Genomic DNA, 6,837 nt, shown 5'->3' on the forward strand with positions numbered 1-6,837 from the left:
AAATAATAAATTCATGATAAGAACTAAATTCACGACGTGGCGATGAAGCCCACGACGTGGCATGGGTGTTCCAGAAGATAAGCATCGCGACGCGGAGGATTTCCTTGAAGGATACGGATTGCTTGAAGCCGACGACGTGGCACATCTGGCCACGACGTGGCGCGGGTTTTTTGAGGATTATATAAGTCCTCCTGATTATTACGAAAAGGGAGGCTTTTGGCAGAAGAAAAAGAGTTCCAGGAGACGAATAAGAACGAAAGAAAGGTTCTGGAAGAGGGTTTTCAACACCAAAAGAAGTAAAGGTTTATATTTTAGTTATATAAGAACATGTCTTTCATTAGTTTTAGTTGTGTTGATTTATCTGCTATGATAAGCAGCTGAATCTAGCAACTCTTGTTTAGCTAGATGAAGCTTTGAACTTATGAATAGTTATATGTTTATGGATTGAATTTAGTTGGTAAAGAAATTGCTTGTGTTTGATTTGTATAACCTAGCATGCTATTATTTGTTTATCTATTTGCTTGATTGCATGTTCTGTGTAGCTTAGTGATCATTAAACTGCATGTACCTGTTTACCTAATAATTTAGTGAACATTGAATTGTTAGAGCTAGGATTGACCAATCTTAGTTAGCAATTAGAATAAATAAAGCTTAGATGTGCTAGAGAACGTGTATTGTGACCATAATTGCGTTTATACAACAAATCTTACATAGCATATTTACATTCATAATTAGTTCTGTGTTTAATTATGTGTGAACATACATGGTTTGACATGAATTAGTTAGTTATTGGTAAGATAGAACTAAATTACTAATACAACTAAAAACCAACTTAATAATCTGTAATCATTAGCTAGCCATAAGGGAAAAGTGGATTCAAAACTAAACAAGAGTGTGTTTTCATTTTGAATTAAGTTCATCTGATCTTGTAAAACCAGATAAAAACCCCTTATTAAACTTGTTAATAAATTAGGTTAATTTAATAGTAAGTAAATTAATTAGAACACCGTTCCCTGTGATCGACACCCAACTTACCCAAGCTATACTGTAATCTGACTAGGTACACTGCCTATAAGTGCATAGTTCGTTATGTTTGTTAGGTTATAAATATTAAAATTAGTGAGTACTTTCGTGCACATCAAGTTTTTGGCGCCGTTTCTGGGGAACGGCTTAGTTTTTAGCTTATTTATTTGCATTAAATTGATCGATCCTTCTTGTGGAGTAAAAACCCACAAAAAGTTAATTTTTCAGCAAAATAATTTTTTCTGTTATTCACAGAGTCCACGACGTGGCACTACTCTGGCCACGACGTGGACAGTTAAAAACTATATTTTTTTTAGTTGAAGTTAGTCTTTCTTATTTTAGTTCAGTTTTACGTTTTTAGTTTAGCAAGTTGCAGGAGTTCATGACCAGAAGCTCAAACACACACTTGGTGGCACCACTGGAAGATCCTGAGTCTGCACTTCACAAGAAAAAGACGCCCTTGTAGGAATTGAAGTCAGCCTTTTCTAGGAAGTCGGGAAAGAAGACAGGAGAGTCAAGTTCATCAGCGAAGCACAAGAGCAATCTTGAGCATTTGGATCATACACCCGTCCAGACCGAGTCCGAAAGCGAGACCGAGCCAGAATTTGAAGAACACACAAACGAACCCGAAACGAGCCAAGGAACGAGATGGCAGCGATTGAAGAAATGTCCATGTGAGCTTACAAGAAGCGGATCCGAGAGGATATGGGTCCCGGTTTGGTCCAACCCGCAATACCTGCCACTGCCACATTCGAGCTGAAGGGACACATACTGACCGCACTGAAGGACATCCCATTTTTCGGGAAAGATCATGAGGATGCTTTTAAGCATCTAGATGAAGTCAATGACATTGCGGATTACTTCAGTGTCCCAAATGTCAACAAAAACACAGTCTTGCTTAGGATGCTTCCCATTACTTTCAAAGGAGCTGCTAAGAGTGGTTGAAAGCACTCGCTCCGGGTACAATCACCACTTTGGCTCAAATGCGTGAGCAATTTCTGGACCAGTTTTGCCCGCCATCCAAGATATCCAAACTCAAGAAGGCAATAGACAACTTTGAGCAACAGCCGGTGGAGTCACTATACGAAGCATGGGAAAGGTACAAGGGCTTGCTCAGAAATTTCCCTCAACATGACCTAAATGTGCAGCAAGAGATGTCAATCTTTTATGATGGGGTCAATGTGATGACAAGACAACTCCTTGATTCTCAAGGACCGTTGACAAAGAAAAATCCAAGGGAGGTTAAGGAGCTAATTGAAGAATTCGCAAAACACTCTCGCGAATACCACAACCCAAGACAAGATGGAATCAAAGGCGGTGGTGGGTCCCAAACTGAAGAAATTGCAGCTGTCATGGCCATGCTGAATAACATGGATCACAGGATAACACAAATGGACCAGTCAATACATGCCATAAGAGTGGGGTACGAGAGATGCAGTGGTCCACACTTGACCAAGGACTGCAATATAGATGAGTTTGGGAACAGAAGAGCTCAAGTGTGCTATACTAGTGGGGATAAATTTGATGAGGACTGGAGGAAACCAAAGAAGGAGTGGCTGCCATATGAAGAGTATAGGAGGCAAAAAGAAGAGAAATATAGGCAGACAGGTCGAGGCCTATATCAAAAGGAGCAGTCGCTGGCCGAGAAGAAACCGGACCTAGAGACCATTTTGATGAAGTTTATGGAGGATTCAGAAAAGAGACACGATGCCACTGATTCCGCTATCATGGAACAACAAACATTGATAAAGAACCAGCAAGCCTCCATCCATAACCTTCAAGTACAATTTGGTCAACTAGCCACTTTAGTTCATGAAAAATTGTCCCCGAAGAATCCCGAAGTAAAGGCCCAATCTCACGTAATGGCCATCGACACTGAAGAAGATGCAATATCTGAGTTCCTGGAGGCGTTGAAAGAAGAACCGCAGCAGCCCAAGAAATCAAGGATCGAAAATGGAGAAAGTGTTGAACCAGACTCGCCATGACGTGGCACTCCTCTGGCCACGACGTGGCACAAGTCTGATCAAAAATCCTTTGAGCCCAGTCCAACTTATCATCCACCTCTGCCATTTCCCACCCGAGCAGCACTTAGTCAACTGGAGAAGGAACATTTAGAGTTCGTAAAGCATGTGAAGGGGATCCCAATCAATACCCCCTTTGTCGAGTCTTTATCCAAAGACCCCGAGAACCAGAAATTACTACAAGACTTAATAGATACACGAAGGCAATTAAAGAAGCAGTCTACAGTGATTCTAAGTGAACAAACTTCAAAAGCTGTGTTGGGAGAAACACCAGAAAAGATGGAGGATCCTGGACGCCTCACTCTTCCATGTGATTTTGGGAACAAAATGAAGGTTAATGCTTTAGCCGATTCTGGGGCTAGCATTAATCTAATGCATTTTTCATTTTATCAAAAATTGGAGATTCAGAAGATAAAGGCTACGAAAATGAAGATTCACATGACAAATCGTTCGGTGACACAACCCTGTGGCATCGTGGAAGATATTTTGGTAAAAATTGGAAAATTTGTTTTTCCAATAGACTTTATAGTCTTGGACATGAAAGAAGATCCGGATGTTCCAATAATCCTTGGCAGGCCATTGCTTAACACTGTGGAGCCCTAGTAGATATCCGCGAGTCCAAGATTACTTTGAGGGTTGGAGATGAACAAGAAGTCTTTGGGATAAAAGATGACTTTCAAGAAGATAAAGAAGAGGCGTTCACAATTAATGAAGAGAATGAACTAGAAGAACTGGAAAAGCTTATGGAAGAAGAGATAAAGGCAGTTCATCAAGTCAAGAGGACCAAACCAAGGGCATCTGTTCTGTATGTAATTGAAGTCATAGCTTACAAGAGCCCGCCTTCTTGGGTGAGCGAAGAGGACGATGAAATGACAAGTGATGAAGAGGAAGTCACTTCAAGAGTAACAAGGTCAGTGGTGAAAGAAGAAGAGAATGCTATGGAGTGCAAGGAACAAACGAAGGGCACAAAACGCAAGCTTGAAGAAGATGGAAAAGCTAAAAGGAGAATTCAAAGAAGGCGTACAAAAGGAGAGTTCAAGCTTACAAACGGCGGTTCAAAGAACAAAAGATTCTGGTGGTAGACTCTTCCGAAGATTCAACGTAGAAGGCACGGAGTCCAGCTCAAGAATCCAAGAAAAAGAAGCGCTTCTCGGGAGGCAACCCGAGTTTGGTTTGCATTTTTTTTTAAATTTTTTTCTTTTTAATTAGGAAAGACATCAATTCATCATCTAAAAACCGGTAATTAGTAGAGAATTAGCTGTAGGGAACTTTAAATAATGAATGATATGTAAAGAAATTAGTTAATATGATAAACTTTATTAAAGTTTTGCATCTGGTAGTTTCCACGACGTGGGCATATCCAGCCACGTCGTGGCCTTTAAAAATCAGGGGGGGGGGGACCAATTGCTTAAAACCCTTTGACCGAGAAATCTCATTCCCCACTTGGAGACTCCCGCACAAACAGAAACATTATAACCCCATAGCCAATTTCTTATTCTACTTCCAATTTCCTTGCAAGATCTTGCCAATTAATCTATTTGGTACGTGTTTTACTCATTATTTTGTAGTAATTCTTCCAATTTCAAGTTTTCATGGTTAGGGTTTGTATTATTCACGAAATTGGTTGAATCTAGTGGCTGATTTTAGATTGCATGTCATTTAAATGTCCATAGGAACAAACCCCAAGCACTATTTTTTGTAGAAATCGCTTGTAAAAAGACCGATTCAGAATCTGTTTGCGATGCGGCCCACGACGTGGCATAGCCTGGCCACGTCGTGACTTCTGGCAGACCCATTTAATATGTTTTAATGTGTTGGTTGTTTGCTGCTTTGGTTTGCTTGTGTATATAGAAATGGGACCACGACGAGCTGTTCCGCAGGAGGAAAACCCGATAGATGTAGCAAGCATACATCCCTTATACCAGTTTCCTCAAAACATTCCCCGACCGTTGCTAACTACCTACGAGAATCGGCTTGGATGGTTATATAATAGGGAGTTTGCAATAGCTCCAATTATCGATTGGGGATGGCTTGGTGGAGTGGGAATGGTCGCAGAGTTAACACGCTATTGGTCGAAGACTTATGAAGGGGACCAATTTTCTTTCACTTGTCACGGGTGGAGGAATTTATTCGCCATTTAAGAACCCATGTACCGGGAATTGTCGGTAGAGTTTTTCTCTACCGTATGCTTCGAGGAACGCACCCTTGATGTCACCTACAACCGGGCACTTGTGTTTCGTTTGGGGGGTGTATATCGTGAGTGTAGTCTTCGGGAATTTGCTTGGCGTATGGGGCTCTATACGGAAGTGGAGACGCAATCTCTGTTTTTTATCCCTTTCTTGCTTGGATGTGTGCGGGATTTTGCTCCGGGTACTTTGGATGTGCAGTTTTGGCTGGGAATTTCTAACCATGAGTACAACACTCGTGACTCGAGTGAGTCACAAATTCGGAATCCTGTTTTCCGATTTTTGCACCGTCTTATCACTTTTTCAATAAATCACAAGCATCATGGTGATAAGGTCCCCATTCAGAATCTGTTTTATTTATGGACTCTTATTACCCCGGGAGTTTGCTGTGATTTACCTTATATGTTGGCGAGGTTTATGGGAAAGAAAGCGGCCAATTCTAGGCCTGGGAGCCCGATTACTGGGGGGCATTTGGTTACTCGCCTGGCTAGGTCATATCATATTTTGACCCATGACTTTGTGAGGAATCTTACTCGATTCCCGGACACAGACTTGACCATTCATGTCTTGGATGTGATGCGAGCGGTGGTGAATATCGGGGGTCGTTTTGTTATACCGCCGATAGATGACGAGCAGGAGGAGGTACAGCTGGGACAGCAACCAGCAGCCAGACCGCGACGTCGGAATGTACGGCTAGAGGTGAAGTCGAGCGAGAGCTTGCTGCTTCGCAGTATGTGTAGGGAGTGCCCACCGACCCTTTTCAAAGTCGGGTAGGAACATATTTGGATAATTGATATTTCCATATTTACACTTATTTTTAGGCAGTATTTAAGTACATTTTTATTAATAAATTGATAATATGTTTAGAATAATGATACTTATGAGTTTAAATTGTTATTTTCAGTCAATACAAAGGATTTTCGAAGAAAGGGACCAAAGGTGACAAAATGGGGAACATGGGAGGCTTGGAAGACAAGAAAATAATAAATTCACGATAAGAACTAAATTCACGACGTGGCGATGAAGCCCACGACGTGGCATGGGTGTTCCAGAAGATAAGCATCGCGACGCGGAGGATTTCCTTGAAGGATACGGATTGCTTGAAGCCGACGACGTGGCACATTTGGCCACGACGTGGCGCGGGTTTTTTGAGGATTATATAAGTCCTCCTGATTATTACGAAAAGGGAGGCTTTTGGTAGAAGAAAAAGAGTTCCAGGAGACGAATAAGAACGAAAGAAAGGTTCTGGAAGAGGGTTTTCAACACCAAAAGAAGTAAGGGTTTATTTTTAGAACATGTCTTTCATTAGTTTTAGCCGTGTTAGTTTAATTACTATGATGAGCAGCTGAATCTAGCTACTCTTGTTTAGCTAGATGAAGCTTTGAACTTATGAATAGTTATATGATTATGGATTAAGCTTAGTTGGTGAAAATTTGCTTGTGTTTGATTTGTATGACCTAGCATGTTAATATTTGTTTATCTAATTGCTTAATTACATGTTCTGTGTAGCTTAGTGACCATTAAACTGCATGAACCTGTTTACCTAATAATTTAGTGAACATTGAATTGTTAGAGCTAGGATTGACCAATCTTAGTTAATAATTAGA

The 6,837-nt window shown here is 41.0% G+C and overlaps 1 non-coding gene across 1 annotated transcript; it reads right to left on the reverse strand.

The window, feature by feature from the left end:
* Nucleotides 1-2,054: 2,054 nt before the first annotated feature.
* On the reverse strand, nucleotides 2,055-2,161 carry LOC128126499 (small nucleolar RNA R71). Its single transcript, XR_008224495.1, has one exon. It is a non-coding gene; the product is annotated as a small nucleolar RNA R71 (small nucleolar RNA).
* Between the last annotated feature and the right edge of the window lie 4,676 nt (nucleotides 2,162-6,837).

Source organism: Lactuca sativa, chromosome 5, assembly GCF_002870075.4.
Source record: "Lactuca sativa cultivar Salinas chromosome 5, Lsat_Salinas_v11, whole genome shotgun sequence".
In the NCBI taxonomy this organism is placed as follows: Eukaryota; Viridiplantae; Streptophyta; class Magnoliopsida; order Asterales; family Asteraceae; genus Lactuca; species Lactuca sativa.